Source organism: Sturnira hondurensis, unplaced genomic scaffold (genome assembly GCF_014824575.4).
Source record: "Sturnira hondurensis isolate 20B ecotype Veracruz unplaced genomic scaffold, ASM1482457v3 Scaffold0006413, whole genome shotgun sequence".
NCBI lineage: Eukaryota > Metazoa > Chordata > Mammalia > Chiroptera > Phyllostomidae > Sturnira > Sturnira hondurensis.
This window is the reverse complement of record NW_028079044.1, coordinates 16,422,970-16,446,690: the sequence shown is the minus strand read 5'-3', so window position 1 is coordinate 16,446,690 and position 23,721 is coordinate 16,422,970.

The window sequence follows — 23,721 nt, the reverse complement described above, 5'->3', positions numbered from 1 at the left end:
CTTAGATTAGTAAGAGGTATTTATTTTAAAAAGGGCAATTAACCTTGTTTTCCAAGAAGAAAATCTGCCTAATGTTACTCACGTCTCCATTTGCTTTTACTGAGGGCACAGGACTTTTAGAAGGAGGAATGTTACACTTTGGGGTACAGTTCTTGGTCTCTTGTACTCACTTTGTTCCCAACAGGAAGTCAGGAAGCATCTGATAAATAGTACTTTCCTCCTTTTATGCACCTTACTGTTCTTTCCCATTTGCCTTCTCTCCTGGTCTGATGGCATATCTATGACTTGCATAAAAAGGGGACAATTAGAGAACAGGCTGACAGGGACCAGAGGGGAGAGGAGAGGGAATTTCAGGGGAAAAGGGGAAGGATTTACAGGAACAAGTATAAAGGTCACATGGACAAAAACTAAGGGGGGTGGAAATGGGAGGGAGGTGGGGAGGGTGGGGGGGTGGGCTGGGATGGAAGTAAAAGACAGAAAACTGTACTTGAACAATAATTTAATAAATAAATAAATAAGAAAAAAGGGACAATTATACTTGTAAATGCAACAATAACTGTAGCAGTGGAAAACACCTATAACATGACAACTGTTGAACAATGAACTATAATGCTTTCTTATAACGTCAGCCACCACCTACATTGAATAGAGTTTATGCCTCCACACCATTACTCTCTGAGGCTAAGAATATCCTTCGTTAGTCAAAGACCAACCTGAACCACCTGAACCACCGTTTTCAGAACTGACTCAACCTACTCGGCATGGAAGTTGGGGCAGCGGACAAGCAAGTGGTGTTCAGATGCATTAAACCTCCGTCCTCGAGGTTCGCCATCCAGTCCAGTGCGTAAAACCCAGTGTCGGTTGAAGAGGGGCACAGTCCTTTATTTTTTATTTAAAAATATTTTTAAAGTTTGCTTATGTAAGGGGAAAGAAGGCATGTGTCTTTAATTTATCTTTCCATGTACGCTTTTGCTAGCGTCCTAGTTTTCCTGAATATTTAGAATGCTTTTGCTCTAAAAGCAAAAACTTGTTTGAATAAGGACTAATTTTTCAACATGTAGACAAAATATTTGAATAACTGGTGGAAATAATAAATTACTATACTATAAAGTGATTTCATTGCTCTTAAAAGCAAAATAGCACCCTCGGGAATTTCCCGGAAACGACTCCATTTTTGTATCACTCCCCTAGTAGCCACTTGATCTCACTCTGGGGTGGACTGGGGAGCAAGTTTATTTTTAATAAGTGAGCACCTCCATATTTTCTCTGGGAAAACAAGGAGAGCAGTGGTTTTTTGGGGAAAACAACCAAGATCTCTAAAAACAACGATCACATCCTTGCTGTCGTGCCTGACTTCATAGTTCTTGCCTTCAAACAAAACTTGTGTGTAGGAACAGCCTTGAAAGACTATGTTGTTCTTTCCGAGGAGCTTAATGAGTGCTCATTATTTCGACCATTTGCACTTTCCTGTTTCTCAGATTCCAACTGCATAATCCAATTATACTGTGTGGGTCTGGTTGGAAAACAGTCTGATGGGGGAATTCGGAGGTTGAGCCACGTTGGTCTTTGAGAGGAAGTACCATTGCTGGATCCAGAATGGAACTCTGTGGGGATCAGGCTGTGCAACCTCATCTTGGTGCAGACCAGGCTGCCTTTGGGTTCTAGCACAGTGATTCAGCCGTTCTTCACTCGGGCTCTCTGGGCCTTAGCTCCTCATTTGCATGAGTATCAGTCTCTCGGGGTAAGAGAGGGGATTAACTGAGATAATGCATATAAGGTGCTTGGCACACAGCGGATGTCTGGATACGTGTGAACTGATACTATCACACTGAAAACACACACAGGGTAATTGTTCTGGATTGGTAGACTGGCCTTCCGTAGATGGAACCAATACATTTGCAATCCAGGTGTGTTTTTTTTTCCTCTCAACTTCCACACATGCAAACCACAACTTACATACATTACTGAATTTCCTTCCTCTGATGCGTAGAAATTTTCACCATGATGCCTCTAGAGTAGGTTAAGAAGTTTATATTCTCTTTTAAGATGTTTTCCTTTTATCTGCCCAGTGATAATCGTTTCCTGGACTCTATTTAATGACATCACAGTCAAAATATGTTAGTGCTCTCTGGCATGGAGCCAACGTCGCTGGCCCAGAGTTTCTGAAATTGAAACACGAATTTTACAGAGTCATGGTCAAAGTGGGGCGTGGGTTGTGTTGAAGCCAACACAGCCGGCTGTTTGAAAACATGCACTGCCCTCTGAATGTCTTACTCTGCCCCTGAGGGTGAGGCCCAAGTTCCTCACATTTCCTGCACTGATATTTCTTTGACTAGAGCTCAAACCCACCTTTCTAAACTTACTGTGTTTCTCTACCTGAGGTCTCTGGCTCTCATCCATTCTTGGGCTTCTTGGGCCCTTCCCATTGCCAGGAATGAACACAAACTTTTGCTTATTTATATTTAAGAAAGAAATGAAGACTGTCTTTGGATTTTATTACATTCTCAAAGTAAGGAAGTTTCAAAACCTTTGTTTTCCCCGAACCTTCCCTCGGCTCTTCCCATGTTGGCATGCCCACTATGGCCTCGGCCCTTGGATCCTTTCTCGTGACCGTTACTTAACATTTCCTGCTCTGGAAATGCCCTCCCCTCCTGCCGCATCAGCACTTTAATTTACATCAGCATCTGTTCTGTTATCGCCTCCCCAACTTGTGGTTTTTCTCCTGTCACCTGAACAATTTTTTTACCACATCTTCCTTCAAATAAACTATCGTATTCACTCAAGTTTATTTTTAATGTAAACTTGTGGATATATAATATAAAGAGATGAGCGTGAAAGTTGGAAAAGACTGTGGCCTCCGGGAAAAAAAGTATTTCCTTCACAGCAGAAATAAAAGCGGAAGACTGGTGATGTCCGAGCAGGGGAGAGAGAAATGGGTCTGGGCTGGTAATTCCTGTCCTGTGGGCAGAGGGCAGGAGCCATCAGGGAGGCAGTGGAAATGGGATTAGCAGTCAGGTGTGGAGAGGCTGGCTGATGTGTGGGAGGGGGGTAGTGTTTACTCAGGAGAGAAAAGGGGCACAGGGTAGGAGTGAGTGGGGAGGTGAGGAGACAGACTGTGTTTCTGAGACTGACAGAGGGTGCTGGGTGCAAGATGGTGCATAGGGGGAGGCTGCAGATGAGAAAGAAACTTTGGAGACGTCCCAAAGATGGAGACTGAAGAAGAATGGTGGGGGATGGGTGAGTGTAGAGACTGGAGGTGATACAGGCTGGAGGTTAAGATTCAAGAAGGCTGCATTTTATTGAAGATGGTGTGTGGCATGTCCGAAAAGGAAGGCTTGAGGGATTGGGGGAGGTATTCTGAAATGGGCAGAGGCAGCCTGTGTGTGTGTCTTATAGGGAGGAGTTGTAAAGAGTGATAAATAGAGACCATCTTCTTGATAGGACAAACTATCACCTTAATGATCTGTTCTTAAGTCTGGTACAGGACTCTAAAGAGCCAATACCACCGTGGACCGAGAGAGATAATAGAGTATGTACAAACAGTGCCCGAAACTTCCAACATCTGGGTCAGATGGTGAAGAGATATGCAGATTTCCCTGCTAGTCTCTAGAAGGCTGGGAGAGTGGTTCTCAAACTACAGGATGCGCAGGAGTCCTCTCTCTGGGCATCTGTTACAGCAGAGGTTCTGATTCAGCAGGCCTGGAGCAGGGCCCGGGGAAATCACACTTCTGACAAGACCTGGAGTGGTGCTGATGAGGCTGGTTGGAGACCACACTTTGAGAACCACTTCGCTGAGAAGACCATTTCATACCTTTTAGAGGTTGATCAAAGTGCTCTTAAGTTTCTTTTGAACAATAAATCACTGTGGTATAAAGTGAAGTAAGTGAACATGCTCTTTTAACTCTAAACTAATAGACAAACATAAAACATTTTAAATGGGAAATGGAAACGTTTAAAATTGCTATTGATTCTCATCATTTCAATAGTTCAATAAAGAAAAGATTCATGTTTTCAGTCTGCCCTTTTGGTTTCCTGATGTAATGTGGATCCCTAGCTTTGCTTTCCTCTGCTTTCCTTCTGAAAGAAGCCATCTTTTCAGATTTAGTTTACATAGCGGCCCTCCGCAGCATGAGGGAAGGAAACTAGACGTGGAAACTGGGGAAGATTTTCTTTCCCAGCTTTGGAAAGGGAGGGGGTGTGGCCACTGCTGAAGGAGGAGTTTTGGCTGTCAGGGAGCCAGGGTCTCTCCCAGCTCCCCCGCCTTGTTATGGGGCGTCTTCTCTCTGCGCAGCCGCCAGCCTCAAAGCTCTCTGTCCACCGTGGCAGCTCCAGCCTCTTCCAGGGGTCAAGGCCTGAGTTTGGAGCACAGGGACGACGCTCTTGGGGAGGAAAGGGCACAGTGTCAGTGCTCCAAAGAAAAGATGTGACTGCATCAGAAACCATTGCTTCTCCTTGATCATTTCTTTTCTCATGATTAATCCGCCCAATGCGCACATTCTGAGAGATGCTGGCAGAGCAAAAAGAAGCTTTTAAATATTAGCATAAGTTTCCAATTTTTCCTTGTTCAGACTGGACAGAGTTGTCCTTGCTCTTGATAAAGGATTCCGGGAATTGCGGCAATGATTAAGAGCGTTGTTTAATCACGAGCAGGGAAGCAGTCCAATCAGTATGAAACACAAACAAATAGCAGAAAGGATGATGGATATTGAGTTCTTAGCCCTCCTGGTTTTCAGACATCAGCGACCTGTGTAAGCTGGCTGCTGTAGCTGTCTGAATTTGTTGTTTTTCTTTGTTGGAAGAAGAAGGGACAACTAGGGCGAATCAGAGACTGAATGAGTGGGTGCTGAGCTGCCAGATAGACTGCAGGACACCCAGTTCAATTTGAATTCCAAATAGACAGTGAACAGTTTGCTGTATCTGACATGCTTACACCTCTGAAGCTCAAATTTATCTGGGCATCTGGTATTTTTATTGGCTAAATTTGGCACCTTTCCTCAAAAGAAATTCTTCTATGTCGGGAGCAGACTCAACATTTCAGACCGAGCTACCACTTGTCCTGGTTCATACCCTCCGGAATGTCGAGATTCTCTAAAAGTGGAATGATGCAGTTGCAGGTGATATTTATACGTTTGTGTTGGTCTTTGGAATTTAGATTCATGATCTTAGAAAAGAAAGAAAATCAAGGCTGGTATTGGCAGAAAAATCAAAAGTTGTTCTTTCTCCCCTCTCAATGGCAATCAGCTGATATCGCCAGTTGGACATAAACCGTAACAGTGAGTAACAGACGGGACACCTTTGGATCACCTATGCTGCATTCAGCAATTCTTTGAACAATAGTTATAATTTGTTAGGGGGCATATCAATGTAAAGATACAGTGCTTTCATAAAAAAAGGCGATTACTCAGTATTTCCTACTTTGAACCGAAGCACACACCACATTCACTGTTACTCTGTCTTTTGTACAGCACATACATGCTGCAAAATGGATCACTTAATTATATGATTATCTGTCTTCAGGGAGGATATGTGAGCGTGAATGGGAACTGTCAGGAGAGGTACATTGATTTACTTGTGATTATTAATCTATATCTATAGCCATTGCAGGCTACAAGTTGGCTTTAAAAAATATCTAAAATATAAATTACCTTTACAATGCAAAGTGGGCATTTCAGCATGAAAGAGCTGCTTGCGCTGGAGAATGGACACATTAGCTGAGTGGGGCTCCAGGCTAACACCATTGCTTCTCCCTTCCTCTGACTTCTGGTGATTGTCAGTCTAGGAGGAGGTCAGGGGGAGATCCAGCCTCCTAATTAACTGGGGGGAAAGGGGGCAGAGGCCATGCAGTTAACCTTTGTAACTGAATCGCCAATTACAATCATAGGAAGGAATATCACTCTGCAGTGAATCAGAATTCTGGGAAAAGCTCGTGGAGACTCCAGGCACCCTGAGAGCCAGACATTGGAGAAGTTAAGCACCTGTAGTCAAACTCCATTAATCTCTTTGTATATTTTCCTTAGTTCTCTGGGGTTCGTTTCAGGGAAAGGGTTGAGAGCACAGGAGAAGGTTAAAATAGTAATGCTCGTGTAAGCTGAAACCAGCAGGGAAACTGGATTCAGCTACAGTGGTACAGAGGCGTAGATGACAAAGTTCTTTCTTCTAAAGGTTTAACTAGGTGCAAGCAGTTCCAAGTGACAGCTATTCCAGTGGCCTCTCAATCTTTGAGTTAGTTAAGCGTTAATTCTGTATGTTATAGCAAGTCATTATGCAGTTGTAGGGAACAGAAAAAGAGAAAGAAAGCACTGAACAACTTGTTTAAGGTTATGCTGTGTCTCTTGACCATGGGGTTCCACTCGGATGCTCAATCCTGAAGATAAGTTCATTGCTTTGGCTTCCCAGGGCATCTAATGACTCTGAGCATCATATTCAGGAGCAGTTCTTAATATGTGACTCCACCCCCTCATCCTGTTTTTGATGGAATGAAAATAGTATATGCCTGTGTTTCTATACGTCAAATAAGTGAATTTCCTATCTCCATGAATGTATTTATAAATGCAACATTTTTGGTGCGGGGGGAAACTTACCAAGAAGCAGGGAAATCTCCTTACAAAGCTGAAAACATTTTCACGATCCAAGGATGAGCACCAGAAATGCTAGAATGGTTCATTCTGTGAAGACTGCCAAGAAAATCTTGTTTTGAAACTCCCGTGCCCACGATTGCATCATGCCAGGTGAGGCATCCACCTTTGGAAACAGCAGATAGACATTTGCTCTTCTTGAACTCTGCTGCCTGGTTTCAAAGGGCTTTTTATTTATTTATTTATTTATTTATTTTTTGCTTCTCTTGGCTCTGAGTGGCTGCAACACATGGTAAATCTTTAACTTCAAGTGTCCTTCTGTGGTGACCAACTAAAATATTAGCAAAATAAATGTTTTATGGGAAAATGTTGGCAGGAGCCCCAACTGAAACAGGTGGTATTGGGTTATTTCAATATAATGTAATGATACAGCCAGGTTTCCATCTGGACAGCATGTGGTTGGGTCTGCTCAGAGAGTATCAAAGAGTGTGAGTATGCACTGGGGAAACCAGGGGTGCACAAGTGTGCAGCTCAACGGCTACTTTACAAAATAATAGCCTGGTTTCAGGTCCTCTGGGTTAAATATTTTTACTGTCAAAATATGAATTTCTTCATAAAATATTAAAGGCGAAGCAAGCCTCCGACATGCAATACTGAGCCGTATAATTATAAGGCAGTTCCTGGAAACCAAAGAGAGCATGCATTAAAGTGAAGTGTTCATTATAAAAGAGTTCATTACCCTTGGAAGCCAAGACACGTTTTAGAGGGAGCCTCAGAACAGAGAAGCTTTTTAGCAAGGCTTCCTATACTGTGAAAACAAGGCTCAGCCTTGTTGGTAAGAATGCAATTAGAAAATAGAGAGAAAATGGGAGTCGTTGACTGCTAAGGGCCTGATCGTGATCCAAAGCTAAAGAGATGTAGCTTTAATTTACCACCAGGGAAGAGTTTCTCCCTCTTCCATAAAAATCCTGCTTCAGGCACTTCAAAACACATGGAATTAGGAACACTCAGAACATTTGGTTTTGCACTCAACTCTCCTCACTGTGTATTCATGCTAAGCTCGATAATAAACTCTTGGCTCAATAACTCCCAGTATATATCCCGGAGAGAGGCATCAAATTATGGCTATATGCAGAGGTAGATCCTCTTCAGAGAGAGAGACCCCACTCCCTGGCTCTCTCACCTCTAGCCAGAGGAAGGAGACAGGAATATGCACACAGGGAGTAAGCAATTTGCAAGTGGCTTGCAATCACCTTGACGATGACTGGAAGACTCGGGAAGCCACAAGCACCATCTGCCAAAATGAAGGAGTCACTTGGATCCCATGGTACTTGGCCAGGAAAGCGTGGCTGGCTTCTAGAGAATTCTTTGCAGCCATCAGTTGATAGTGCAGCAGACATGGAAACATTGATAGCAAAGGCCTAGGTATGAACTCTGAGGGTTGATGGGTAAAAGTGATGGATCAGTGAAGGCTGGGGGAGAAGAGATAATGAAGTCGAGCACTTCATCATCATGCCATCATGCCACTGGTACCCAGAGGAGGGAAGGCATGCAGGAGGCTCTTGCCCATAACTCAGAGAGTGGGCTACCCCACATTATCTGCTGCATTTTCTCTAGGTTGTCAGAGAGAAAGAGAGGAGATGGTCCATGAGAGGCCTGGAAGCCCTGGAGTCTGATTCTTTTACTCTGTGGGGTTGGCCTGAGGCTAGGGAGAGAAGGGTGCCCCTAGAGAATGAGGTAAGTTGCAGTGTGAGACCCAGGTTACTTGGGGAAACGATTTTATCCATCTGGCGCAGAACTGACATGGAAATAGAGGCTTATCTCAGTCCTTTCCAAAATGTGTTGGGTACTATGGTATGCACCATAGGACTTTGGCTCCTGTGGGGTTCTAGAAGGCAGTGACAGACACAGTCTTCCTAGTTGAGGATTTTATGACCTAATGGGGGAGAATGGGTACCCAAAGAGGAATTGGAATTTGGGCTACTCAAGGAGAAAGACTGTTTCATTCTTCATATCAAACGGTACCCTCACCACAACATATGGCATATAGTAGATGCTAAATTTAATGCTGAACTGAACCAGACTAGAAGACAGGTGACAGGGTTGGTGGCTGTCTGACTGTGTGTCTTAAATATGTCTTTTGACCTCTGTGGTGGGCCTTGATTCTGCATGTGCAGGATTAAGAGTCAGATGATTAGATCTATGTCCCTTCCAGCTCTCAAATCCTAGGACCTGAACGGAGAGAATATAGAGAAAACAATATGTACACAGAAGTGCCAGTGATTATGGGGAACAAGCCTAAACCGTTCATGAGCACCTTCTTTCTATGTTAGGGGCTTGGAGCCTCCGTAATTCTGTGAGGTTAGCAGCTTTGTCTCCATTTTACAGATGGGCAAACCCATTTTCTTGCCCAGGTTCACACAGCTAAGTCTAACTCCAAGGACTGGGTTCCTTCCACCATACATCAAGCTGCCTCCCAGCTTTGTGTAGAGTAAATGTTAAAGTGAATGTAATGATTTAAGGGAGAGGTAGGGCACTTTGTAACTAAGATTTATGCCCCATATTTAACTGCTAGGCTCTTCAGCTAGTTTGTGTTTTTTTGGTTCTTAGAAATCACCTGAGATTGGAAATGTTTACTGAATTAATTGCACAATCATTGAAACCTCTCTTAGTATCTTATGCTGGAGTTCTCTCCCCACTGCTCTTTTCTTCTGAAGTCTAAACTATCCAAGTCTCCAAGTATAATGACACTAGTTCTTCCTTAAGGAAAAATAAATATTTTGAGCCACAGAGTAAAACAAGTGGTCTTCTTTCAGTTAGGGAGGATGGGGGGGAGACTGTGTTTTGTGGATGGGGATCAGGGGACAGGTGTATTGACCTGTGGTTGTGGATCCCTCTGGCTCTGCTGCCCACTGTGGTGGCTCATACTGATAGATAGGAGGAGGAGGGGAGGCCAGAAGCTTGGCTGGGAAATGCAATGACTCTGGTTCCCTGTGAGCTGTCACTGAGTTCTCCAGGCATGGTTGAGGTGAGGAAAGTTCCCTCACTAGCTTTAGGCTATTGGGGAAATTGTCCAAACTATTTTGCAATGTTGAGGTGACAACAAATCAAACGCAGATGTAGAATTTAGGTGGTCATTCTGAGATCGTCCTGAAAGCGTTGCTAATGTTTAATATTTATTGAGCACATAATACATGCAAGGTCCTTTGCTAAGAACTTTGCAGGTGAGACAATTGAAGATTAGAGAGTTTGGGTAATGGCCTGAGGTCACAGGGGCAGGAGGGAACGAATCTGAGTTAGGCCTGTCTGACTCCAAAACACAAGCTTTTAATCATTATGCTAAAATTACAGCCCCAATACAGCACTGTGTAAATAAACTAGTGACTGCATGCAGAACCAGGGTGGTAAATTGGGACTCATGAATAACCATTTAGAATGGGCCAGAGAGAACTTTCCTCTCCCGACCGGAAGAATAAATTTCAGATGGATTAATATGTAGGCTATAAACAAAAGCAAAACAGAAACCAGTAAATGTGACAGGAGAAAAAGTTGATGAATATAATAAATAATGATACGAGGCAGAGAGGGACTTTATAAAAATAAGTGAGAGAAGAAGGATAGAGGCTACAAAAACTCTCCAACATTTCTGTATATCAAGACTGATGGAAGTTGAAAGACAAACAACTGGGAAAAACATGCACAGGCTTGATGTCAGCTAAGAGGTGCATGTCCCTAGTGAGGGCAACCTTCTTACCAACCAAAGAAGGAGACAAAAATAGCCTAATAGGAAAATGGGCAGTGACCATGAATAAATATTCACACAGGTGAAGTACAAATGAATAATCGACAAAGGAGTACATGTTCAACCTCACTAGCAATAATAAAATACATTTTAGTTGATAGGCTTTTTGTAATTGTGAGAGAAATAACAAAGCTGGTGGGGACCTAGGGAAACTGACTAGACCTGCGGACATTCCCACGTGTCAACGGCAGAGTGAGATCGGCGGAACTTATCCGTAGGGCGCTTGGCCAGCATGTGTCAATGCTTTAGGTGTGTTCACACCCTTTGTTGCAACAATTCTAAATCTAGTAGTTTGTCCCAGAAAAGTCACGCTGAATGTGAGCAATGACTTACTTCCAAAGAGGCATTGAAGCCATAGAAACAATCTGAATACTCAGTAATAGAGGATGAGTTTAAGTAATATTTTCACTTGTTTCTGAATGGTAAGAAGTTTGATAGAATATTATCCAGTCACTCAACATGATGTTGTAGAAGAATATTTAATGCCATGGAAAAATGTTCTGCAAAATAGTACACATTTCTTTTCTAAAAATTATGTATGATAAACCTTTTCTAAACTGACTGAAAAAAGTGACACTAAAAATGCTACTAGGGTCCCTTTCTCTGATCAAAAGGTTAGATTTTTTTTCTTTTTGGTGTGTTTTCTTAGCACTTTCAAATATTTCATACGTATTGTTTTGTAACCTAGATCAAAATGGTATTAAAAAGTGGACTGCCTATTTGGCCTATTTCCTCTTTAGTTTACTAAGACATGGTGTGTTCCCGTGTCTGGGAGGGCCAAGGATCAAATGCTGCGAAATAAATCACCTGGAATATTGCTGTCATTTCTGAGTGTCTTATTACAGTTTGGGGAAATTTAGCATGTGCCAAGGAGCACGAAGATGAATATAGAGGAAATCGTACTTTGAAATTTCCAAGTAAAGTCAGGGAGCTATTAATTTACTGAACTCATAACAAAAACTAGACAAGTTGTTAACTTGACCTGGAAATGGATTCACCCCTGGAAGAAGAGGTCATCCAAGTTCCCTCCACACCTTCCAGTGCGAATGGGACTAAGATTTGGCTTCTCCTACATTCACATTTTCAGGTTCCAACTCCCTTTTCACCCTATTTAAGAGGAAATTGAAGACTAGAGTTTGATAATTAATTAATGTGTGTCTGCATGCGTTTGTGAATGTATGTGAAGAGATGGGCATTGTAAAGTTTTTGCTTTGTGTTTTTGTGCTGAAGCCTATTCTGATTAATTAATGCTCTAATTTGGGTTGAATTTATCAGCTCTGTTCATGATCCCTTTTTTGAAAGAGTTTAATTAACTACTTAATGAAGAAATCTACGTTGCTGTGCAAATTCACGCCTCGTTAAATCCCTGCTGGAGACTGTCAAGGCAAGACCGAGATCTCCTTGCTGGTGGGCTGCTGGCCCCACTAGTCACCTTTTGCTTTTCCAAAGCTTGGAAGTGAAATTCTGAGTCATTGCACCCCAGATTCAGAACCCTGAGCTTTCGGTGTGTGCTCTGGATGTCAAACAATGTTTACCTGTTAACTTGGGGAAAGAATTACTAGCCAGCTGCTGGAGTTCATTGAACACAGTCTTGTATCATCTTTGGGGAATTCCAAGAGGCTACTGGTCTCCTTTGTTTCTCTTTTCAACCAGGCTTTTCTGGTAGTTGTACTTAGGATGGCCTTCATTTTGTGTTTGGGTTCCTTTGCTCTTTTCTCTGTTATTCATCAATCTGTGTTCAAATGAAACCTTTTTCTCTAATCAAATAGTGACATTTAAAATTTTACCTCCACTTTTTTGTACACATGAGAAATTCCACTTATTGTATCTGCCCATGTAAAAATTATTTTTAAGATTTTAATCTTCACTCAAGGATATGTTTATTGATTTTAGGGAGAGAGAGAGAGAGAGAGAGAAATGGTAATGTGAGAGGAAAGCATCATGCTATTGCTCTTGTGCATGCCCCAACTGGGGATTGAACTCACAACACAGGTAAGTGCCCTGACTGGGAATTGAACCTGCAATCTTTGGGTGTGTGGAAGATTGCACCCAACCAGGGTGCAACCAACTGCACCCAGCCAGGGCTGTTCTTTTTATCATTCAATGAGGATTTTAAATAACACCAAGACCCAGGAGACCATCCTGTTATCCCTCTTGAATGTTGTCAAACAATGAATTAATTTCCACCTGCTAAGTGTCAGCCATGTTTTATCAGCACTATAAGAGAAGCAAAGTTAAGATAACATGGAAATGTTGTGTGGACTGGGATTGAATGCTTCATTAAAGTTCAGATGGATTCCATCTGTTTTCCCCCCCTCTCTATTTTAGTTACCTAAAGTAAGATACAGTGAGGAAAACAAACTAGGATTTGGATTTCTTTTGACCTACATATTTCTCCAGTGCTGAATGGTTACTTTCTCCAGTCAGGCCATCTCAGTGGCCTCTTCATGGGAGCGAGAAATGGGACAGTGTATTCAATCTGGCAGCTAAGAAGCAGTGCACCGCACCGAAGCGGCGGTGGGGTGAATGGAAGCTCTTTACTCTGGCTTGAAAACGGCAAGCCCCTTCTGCTGGATGAGTCAGTGTGCAGGGGCCCCAAACCAAATGCCTTCATTTCAAAGTGACTGGACTTTGTTTTAGATCTATGGGGAGGAGAGAAGGTCTAGAGGTTTGGAGAAAATCCAAACCAGTTCATCAACCCTTAATGTTTTCAAGAACATTTTATTTTGCTGCAGTGTCTAGTAAAAAGTTTAAGGCTGCCTTGGTGAGGGGTAAGAAGCAGAGCTCTTTAGGACTGGTGACTTCATAAGCTTCAGAACGTGGACCCAATTAAGCTGGAGACCTTGAGGAAGGTGTGTCTTTGGGTATTTATTACAAGTCCAGAGCAGTATGAAGTTGAATAAATCCTTCTCTCTGGAAGGAACATCCACATTTGCAGCCATCTATGGGAAACATACTGGCTTATTAATCACTTGGTATTGGAGAAAGCTCAGCTCTTTGCATTTTTAGCACAGATCGGGAGCAGTGTTCTTCCAGGGTGAAAGCCTGTTGTGGGGTGTGCAAACATGAAAAAAATGAATTTCATTTGGCTATTTAATAACATGGGTCAGAAATAACAGTGGCTCATGTAAGTTATGAGGTTTTTTTTCCCCCTCATGGACTAGAAGTCCAGAAACAAGCAGTCTAGGCTTATCGGGCAACTCCATGGTATCATCAGAGCTCCGGTTCTTTTTATCTTCCTGTTGCTCCATCCTGGCATGTGGCTTCTGTCCCAGGGCTGCCTTGTGGTCCAATATGACAGGTCGAGTTCTAGTCAACATCACTTGCATGCCCAGGTAGGGAGTCAAGGGCAAAAGGAGGAGATGCCTGCTGTGTGGCGCCCGGGGGCGGTTTTCTGGAAAACCCCTTTAACAATACCCACGGCACACCACTGGCCACTGTGACCTGCAGGGGCATGTTTTAGCCAGGGATCTGCACTGGATTCTTTGACCAAAAAAGACAGGAGAATGTGCACTGACTGGGCACTGACTTTGACCGTCCATCAGCCACAGCAGGAGTTCCGGGAGCCTGTGGGAGGCATTCCCTGAGCAAGCCTTCTTGCTCCCCGTTCTGATGCCAAAGACTTGAACACCCCTTCCTTGTAGATCTAGAGCCTCCCAGCGTTCTGTGAGAGGCAAGCAAGAAAAAGGACTGGTATACATGGACCTCAGAGAGGTTCTCCAGTTTGCTTTGGGACACACAGCAATCTAAAGAGGAGTGGAATTGGGCCCTGGATGCTGGAAATAGACATCAAAGGCAAGAGTGCAAAAGCGCAGTTTGAAATATTGTCACTGGTGTCATCAGTTCACCCAGGACAACAGGATATAGACAGGGTAAGTCTCAGGTCTCCAATTTCTCTCCAGCACAGGAATTCCCATAGTGATAGCCACTTTTCACTGTGCACTTAATACAAGCCAGGTGCTATCTATCTATTATGTCTAATCCTCATCTGCCCCTGGATGGGAGGCATCAATATCCCAGTTTCTCAGCTAGGAAAATTGGAAGTCTAGAGGGGTTATATCACTTACTGAACTCACAGTTGGTAAGAGCCAGAGCCAGGATTTTGACCCACACCTCAGACAGCAAATCTGTCTCTGTCCTCTGTGGCATGCTGGTGATTGAATGCTGGTTTAGAAAAGACTTTGATATCCTGTAGAAAAAGAGGTGATGGACTTGTTCTCCTGATGGGAAGTAGTACTCAGCATGGTGTGAAGTTTCCCTGCGCCTACTCAAGGGCAACTGTTCGCTGACCACTCTGTACACGTCCCAGGCCCGCTGTCTGTGCACAGAGCAGCCAGCGCACGGCCCCTTCCTTTGCTCACTGGGTCACATTGCCTGCCACCTTCCTCTCCGTGCGCCACTCCGGGAGTGGGGAAAGGCATCATAAAAGCATTCAGCATATTCTCATATTTTTCTCTTGATGTGAAAAGATGAAGTCATGTCATATGGTCAGATTGCCGGCACTGTTAATAATAAACCTCACATAATTAAGCACTGATTTATTCCTTTATATAAGTGAAACAAATTGCTTTAACTGCCTCTGCTCGAGACCATCCAGTCAGATGGATTAGGTATAGGAAGTTGAAACTAAAAATTATGGGCGCTCATATTTCACTGTGGTGGAGGTTTATGGGAGGCACAATTAGAACCCTAACTAAATGTGTCCTGCGTTCCCTTTGATGGAGAGATCAGATATTAATCTGGGGATATGACTAATTCTCAGCACAGCTGCTCTTCTTGCTCTCATATGCCTGCTTTAGCTTCAAAACCTAGAAACATGTTTAAAAAATTGATCAGAGCTTATAATAGCAATAATCACCTTGAAATTGGTTGTTACTCTAGTTAATGAACTGCGTAGAAGAGCTTAAGCCTCCCTCTGTGTCCCTCAGGCCTTTAACTAACAAGCTGGTTGTTAACCACTGGGTTTATTTAAAAAGAAAAATCTCTTTAGGGCATTGAAATGGGAAAAAGTGGAGAGCTGAGGGTTTTCCCTCCAAGGATCCTCTGACTGCGGCGCTGGTCATCCCCAGAAGCCACACCCCTTTCCCACCTCAGCCAGGGCTGGGGTGACCCACTGGAGGAGGCATCTCCTCTTCCAGTAGCCAGGGCCTGGCTGCCCAAAGAGCCGTCCCAGAGCTTCTTAGAAATGCAGACTCTCCCGCTCCACACCAGACCTGCAGATCAGGGTCTGTAGTTTAAGGAGGTGCCCCATTGAAGGAGCCCTGGACTGGGTGTCTCCCCTTGCTCCAAGCCCCAGCTGGGAAAACTGGGGTCTCATTTCCGGAGCTTCTCTGCAGACTTCCATTAGGGTTCCGCACACCCGCTGCTGCCACTGCTGCTGCCGGCAACTGGATGCTCTCCGAAGAGGGCAACACACACCAAAGCCGGAGTGTGACACCTGGTGAGGGAAGACCCTTCGTAGTGTACTGATCTGTTTAAAAAGCTGTTTCCCCATAGCCCACCTCATTTCAAGGAGGACTTTCTTGGGGAAAGGGAAAGACCGTCTGGGTAAGACTCCTGGGATCGTCCAGCAGCCTCAAGTGGGCAAGGCAGTCCACAGGGTTCAAACGTTGCAAGGTCTAAGGGGCTCGCACCCTTAGAACGATTTCGTTCCGTCCTAATTTCACAGCCTCGTGCTTAGGTTAGACCACTTGACCCGCACATACATAACGCTGACAAAATTCCCTGCTCCACGTCCGAGGAGAAGCGCGCCTCTGCACAGGGCCCACAGACTTCCCCAGAGCCCCCCGCAGCCCGTTCCAAGAGAGCGGGGTTCAGTGCTACGCTCTGCTTTCAGGTCTGATGAGCTGCTGTTTTATTTCTTTGCCCTGTTTCCTTTTCTAACTGTCCAAGGCAAAGATTTCCTCAAAAGCTTAATGAAACCTGAATTGCAGACTGCTGCGTTTTATTGACGTGCCACTGTTCTGGACGGCGGGGAGACCGAGTGAGGGAAGCTGCGTTGGGGAGCCCGGAGGGCTGTGGGAATGACGTCATGGGTTAGGAGAGAGTTTTTCCTGCAGTCTGAGGTCTGCAGATAAGCTTGGGAGTAAAAAGTGACATAGTCTGGGTTAAGCCGAGCATTGTAGATTAGGGAAATATGAGGAGCCAGCTGGGGCCAACCCACATCCTTGCCCTGGCCTCCGGAGTCACCTAGGCCGTGATCAGGCTCCGTGGGAAGCAGGCCGAGCCGCGTGCAGCAATCCCACCAGGACCTCATTTCCCCACTGCTCTTGATGGAAAACCCCCTCCCTTTCACTTCCTCTGTGGTTTGGTAGGTGTTGGGTTCACTCTGTGGACGTGCCGCCCTCCTTCCACGTTTACAGGAATTTAATTTTCACTGTAGGGAAGGTGGCCCCTGAACGACCCTTTCTTTTTCTCCCTAAAAGGAGGGCCACATTTTACAATTTGTTGGTTGTGAACTGGCTAATAATATGATTCTGTGCTACTTTTCATCTATAGTGGTTTAAAAAACTTTTTGAGTTACGAATGAGAAGTCTCATTTTGAATTTCTGTAGTGTAATTTGTTTAGGAATTCAAGCAAAACAACCTGTCTTTTCATCTATGTTGTATCCTTTATGAAATGTCATTTTCTCTTCACACACACTTTTCCCGTTCTTTTTTTGCAGACCCGGAGATTTGCAGACAATTGCACAGTGTCGGGGTTGGAAGGGAAGGACCTTGCCCAGCTCTTTCAGGTAACAGAAGCCGGAGCTCTGGCCTCGGGGGCTTGCGACTCGCCCGGGTCACAAAACTACTCAGCGGCAGAGTGGGAATCCTTTTCTCCTTTCTTAAACTGAATTTTGAAAATTGTAAAATGAATGCACACTTCTCAGGAAATTTGCCCTTTGCCCTCAATGTTGCATCCAGAACCCCTCCCCCTAGGTTGTCACTTATCTGTGGACTTTGTCCTGTTCAGATTTTCATATTCCTAGATAAAATTAAATTATTATGCTTTTCTTTATGGTGTGTATGCAGTTTTGTCGCCTTTAAGAATGTCTGCTGCCCTCCAAAGTTACTCTGGAAAATGTTTCTTCTAGTGCGTTTTTGTACCAAACCAAGGGCTTATAAATCAAGTAGCAAATGCCTGTCATTCTATACCGCCTCTGCCTTTCTTTGTTTTCATAGCGCTTATTATTCTAGCCCCACTGGAAAGTGTCATGAGAGGAGGGACTTTGTTTTGTCCTCTATGGTGCTTTGCCCATAGTGGGTATGTAAGAAGTTTTTGATGTTGAAATAATTTATGGCTTTATTTGCACATTTAAATACATTTGGAATTTATTTTGCTGTAAGCAGTAAGGAAGGTCTTTAGCCCTACTTCCTCTGTCCCCCTTTAAGTGGCTGCCTTTTTGTCTTCAGCCAATTTATTAATCTGTAAGTTCATTCTTTCCCTATGGGTTTGAAATGCTGTTTTTATCCCATAATTCATACCTGGCTGTATTTGGGGACTGCTCTTCATAAACGTCCTGGCTTCCTTTCATGTGTTTTTCTGTAGATGAGATACTTTTTTTCTCATTTTATCAAGCCCGCCTGACTCCACCCTCCTGTGGTTGTTTTGACTGGGATTTCTGCCTTCGAGTTCAGTACTCCTCAATGAAAATAGCTTGAAATAAAGAAGGAGGCATCTGAAGAATAAATAAAATCATTATTATCAGCAGGACTGGAGATCTGAATCCAGCAATAATAACCAATTGAGTTTTATTGAAAACATACTATCATATTTCATTGAATGAAAGACGTTAATTATAATATGGTTTTATGTATCACTAGAAATAAAAAACACTGCCAAGTTAATTATATCACTCCATCAATTGTAAGTTGCATCCAATTTCAGAAATGTTAACATGTTTTAAAAAGTTTGTTAGAATCAATCAATGAAATACCGCATTGAATGTGTTACACAAAAAAAAGATAGGAATTTTGTGTATATAATAGTGTTCTTACTCTTTTAAAATGTTTTTTATAAGCCTCATCTTGTTTATCCCTTATTACCAATCCTTGCTGTAGGAAGTACCAATGCTTTAATTCTCGTTTTACCCATAACATCAATAATAGCAAAATATATATAGCAGTAACTCTCTGAGTCAGGTGATGTTCTAAGTTCAAGTTCACAAAATAAAAGTCAAGATTGGAACCTGAGAATTTTGGCTCTGGAGTTCATGCTTTTAACCCAACATAGCTTGCATATGATGAGAAACCTGAGACTCAGAGGCCTTAGAAGTTTGACTATTATTGCCCAGTAGATTCTGACTCCTATACTAGCACATACAACGTGCCGCCCTTTGGAACCATAGCAGTGAGTACCATGGGGCTTCCTGTTTCTGAAACCTTTGGTTTTAGGTCAGAGGAGCCCACTACTCCTGGCCTGTGGTGTTAGCAGAAAGGATGGCAAGGAGCTCTGTAGACTGGAGACTTAGATATACGCTGTAAGTCCCTTCTAAGTTCACTTCTTTGACCTTGACAGTGTGGAGCAGGGAGCTAAAAAACTCCATATATAGAAGAGAGACTGGTTATTGGCTTGAAGTGTCTCTTTTAGTTTTTGTTATTTCTGCCTTGACTGGAATAAAAAACACCCCTAGTCAGGCATGAGTTCCCTGGTGACTTTGGGTTTCTGCCCCGATGCTCTATCTTAGTCTGATCCAGACACAATCGCCCACAGTGGCGACTCTCCGAACAGACAGTTCTCCCACAGAATTGTGCAGAGCTGAGTCCTGTTGACCCTAAGAGGACAGTCTTTCCAGGTGAGGAGTTAATCACGGCCAATGTCTGCACGTCTGTGTTTGAACTTCCTGTGGAGAATAGAAAATTTGTGTTCATCTGGAACTAATGGTTTCCTGAATTATCAACTGATCTAATCTTTTGAAGTCATTTCCCTCCACGAAGGACTCAAAGGCATGTGCGTGAGTGATTTGTGAGTTTTCACCATGCTTTTTGGGGTAAGGAACACTCCAGATGGAGTGAGGTAGCAGCTCTTTACCTGCACTTATGGTGCTAATCCCTGCTTGAATGGGGAGTGGGCAGCTTTTCTGCTTGTTGGGGCCACAAGAGCATTATTTCCTTTGTTCTGAAACAAGTGTGGGCAAACAGCCTTCTCTGATGCTTTTCCAGGGGTAGGTGTCAGGGAGCACTGGGCTGCTCTACGCTGGTGCTCGCGGTTAGGAGCCCAGAGGAGAAGTAGTGAGAAAGGCTAGTTCACGCCTGACCAGCCCCAGCCCAGTTCCATGTGTTAAACCCCCCTAATAGTGGCCTTTTTCTCTCCCCGTTTTGTCTCAGAGCCTCACTGGTTGAGAATTTGGAAACAAACTTTCCTGAGCGAGCATTTCGGGCAACGTGTCTTAAGCTCACACTGGGGCAGGGGGTGAGGGGAATTCAGATTCGTCGTTAGGGAGAAGGGAGGTCTGCTGACTCTTACTAATGAGAATTCACTGCAGTCTCATCTATGAAACCTTAACCAATGATCCTGAAGAAGAACTGCTCCCCAACCTCATTAACAAATTAAAGAATTCCATGTAGAGAGTTATCGAGGCTGCAAAATATTGCGAAAGTAACTGCTACTCTTCCCCAGCTCTGTAATGAGTTCTTAACAAAACAGGAGGATGCCAGGATGCTCCTTTGTGCGCTCAGCCTGGGAGCCCTGTCTCTGGTGTAGCCGGGGGCTGATTAGGGAATCACCCCTTCCCCTGGTTCAGTGTGCCCCCAGAGGCTGCCCTCTGGGTGCTGATGGCCAGGCCTCCAGGTCCTGAAGGGTTTTCCAGGCACTCTCTTTGTCAACAGGGTTGTGAAAACGACACTGTGTTAGCCTCTCTTAGCGGGAGAGAGTCTTTGCTCTCAGCTCTGATTTAAGAAGCTGTGCTTCTTGAGACGGGGGATTTTCCCATTGTTTCTCTCTTGCTGAGGACCCCTTGCCCTGAGATAGTTTGAATTGAATAGCTGAGTCCAAAAATGTTAATTACTGTAATTTATTGGAGAACTCAATGGCAAGACTCAGTTTTCTTTCAAATACTGCAAATACTAAGTACACATTCTTCCATGTCTATTAAACCAAGGTGAAGCCAACATGGTCAGTTGTGACTGTGGCTATGGGGCTGGTGAGGGTCCTGAGGAACTCTGGAAAAATGCAGGGTTTTTTTACTGTAATTGCAGGTTCTGTGCCCTGGCCTTTGCTGTACATTTGTAGCAGAGGCCAGCCATATGAAGGTGCTGTATATTTCAACAACACTGGAGGGAGGCAGTATTAACTAGTGGTTAGGGGCTGGGCTTCAGGCACAGACTGTGTGAGTTAAAGCTTCCCACTTGCTGTCTGTATGATCTGGCACAAGTACTTCAACTGCTTCAAGTTTTATACAACAGGAAAATAAAAATACAGGTCCATAATTGCTTATCTGAAACCTTTGGGGCTGGATGTATGTTAGAATTCAAATTTATTTATATCTTAGAAAAGTAAGCTAGTACATACACCCTATTTTACATTAAACCCCCAGCAAAGGTAAAGTCTGGTGGTATTCTGTAACCTGTTTCTATCAATATCCTATAACCTATTAATAATTCGTTATGAGCAAAGTAGAAGACTGTTTGCACTAAAGACTAGGAGTGCGTGTACAGCGATTAAAATTGAGGTCAGATTTTATTGCCAAGTGAGTCTGTGGCAAACTTATGACAAAACTAGGCAGTTTTCAGGGATTTTGAGATTTTGGAATTGCCGATATAGAATAGTGAGTTTGCAGTTACGTGTAAGGTTATTTTCTTAAACAAGGGTGTGTATAAAGTGCTTATTGCAGTAGCTCCTACACATTAATTGCCCAATAAATGATGGCTAGCATTGAAATTCCCATGCTCTGGCTGCAGCCCACATCTTCAGTGTGAGTTTACCACTGAGCATTCTGGCTGGTCATCTCGTCCCTGAGTCAGCTTATAAAAATATGTCATCTGCAAGTGTGTCCAGATGAGAGGACTTTACTAGCTCTGCCTCTTAAGGTAGTTCTGTTCCACTAGTTCCAGAGACCAGCATTGTCCAATTGAACTTTCTGTAATGGTGGGAATGTCCTGCATCTGTGCTATTCAGTTTGGCCGCCATTATCCATGTATGGGTAAGGAGCACTTGGAATGTGGCCAATGTGGTTGAGAAAGCGAATTTAAAATAGCTGCATGGTGGCTGTGGACCCCACCTGGGCATAGTGGACAACACATTATTGGGCAATGCAGGTCGAAAGATCTCTAGGCATGGGGTTCAAAGCTGAGATGACATTGCCCCTTCTGGATGCAGAATTCATTATCCTCAAGCTGCTGAAGCTGGTGAGGAACTACTCATTCATTTGTCCATCTCCTAAGTATTTTATGCGTGCCTGTCATGGCTCAAACTCTATGTTAGGCATACAGAACAAGGGTTTTGTATCTGTGCAGGACATGTATATTTAAAACACACATTTGTGAGCATGTGAAAGCATACATTTACAAATGCAAATCTATGGTGAGATACCGGATTGCACAGGAGCACAGAGGAAGGACACACAACCAACCGGCTGAGGGATCAGAAAGAATGTTCTTAAGAAGAAGGTACTTAGCTTTCTGTATGAGTAGTCAAAGTTAGCCAAGGGCGGTGGGATAAGGAGAAGAAGAAAGTATAGGTGAGCATGAGAAAAGGCATGGGAATGACAAGCAGCACGGTGTTCTGGCAAGCTGTCGGCAGTTGATGGGGCCGGAGTGGCTGAGGTTGGGGTGGAGCAGGGGGTGGAGGGGAGCACATGCAGCGCATACAGTGTCTGTGTGATAGGAGCTCGTGGAGGCAACACCCAGAGCCTGCGCAGACTCCAGAAGCGGGGATTCGCTCTCCTAGTTTCAGTCAGTACTTTGTCAGGAAAATGGAATCTGCTCTAGGTATTTCTAGATGGAAGAGGATTCATGGGGTAAACTGGTGGCCTGTATAAAAACGAAATCAAGAGCAGAGATAAGACCACCATCAAGAAATTCAGAACATTTGGGGAGCCATAGGCCAAAGTCCATAGCTGCCATCTGCTGTCTCTCAATGCCTATGTTCCTGCTGCAGCTGGAGAACAATGATTTTCTTTCTCTCCTGCCTTCTAAGTCTTTTGTCAAGTTTTTAAGAAAGATTTTGTTTAGTTATCTAGTTACTTAGTTATTTATTTTAGAGGGAGGGGAAGGAAAAAAGAAAGAGAGGGAAAGAAACTTCAACGTGAGAGAGAAATATTGATCAATTGCCTCTCATACACACCCCAACCAGGGACCAAACCTGCAACCCAGTGGGAATTGAACTAGTGACATTTTGCTTCGTGGGACAACACCCAACCAACTGAACTACGCCAATCAGGGCTAAGTCAAATTCTTTTAGTGGTAGAACTTAGTAATAAAATCTCTGAAATAGTTCCCAAGCTTGTATTATCTGTAATCACAAATAATATGAGTTACAAATTCTTTCTTCTCAAGTGCCTCAAACTAGTAACGTTGATCATAGGTAAGGTGACCACAGAATTTCTCATCCAAAGCAGGTAACTTTGGAAAATGAAAGGGGCTCTAAAATTTATTAACAGGCATGAGTTGATACACAGAACTATTCTGTGACTGGGAAGTTGGAACTGTGTGGTTATCCTAGATGAGGGCCTCATTAAGAAATGCATAACTAAAATTTCTTTAAATAAGGAGAAATTAAAGAGAGAACAAGGGAAAAGCTGTGGATAACTTGAGTCTGGGTGATGGATACATGGAATTTCATTATACGATTGTGTCTACTTTTGTGTGTGTTCAAAATTTCCATAATAAAAAATAAATAAGGAAAGTACCTGAAATTGTGATTTCAACGGATTCATATATACCTATTATATATATATATATATGTATGTGTATATACATAATATATATTTATATCGTTAATATAACCTATGCAGATCATTATGATGTGGAAAAATAAATATATCCTGTGTTCTTTAAGGGTCCTTGAGACCAAAGTGTTGTAACCAAACAGGGGAAGGGGCTTCAGGGTGGGGCTTGGGGCTGTTGAACACTCTGTTTAAAGCTGATCAGTAGATCTTTAACGTGGTCTTGATTATTATTCCAAAACCAGAACTAGTAGATTAGTTACTAGCTAATCGTTTTAGTCCTTATGATGGTTTTGTACAGTCCCTGGCATCTAGAAAGTGGTCAGTAAAACTTGTTCAGTCAGTGATGCGAGGGCACTGCTGTGTCCTTCCTTTGCATAAAGGGAGTTTAAACTCACAGGACAGCTGGCAAGGCTGGGGGAAGTCTGGAAAGATAGCTATCTAGATGTCAGGGACTGTGGCTGTTTTTTGGAACGCG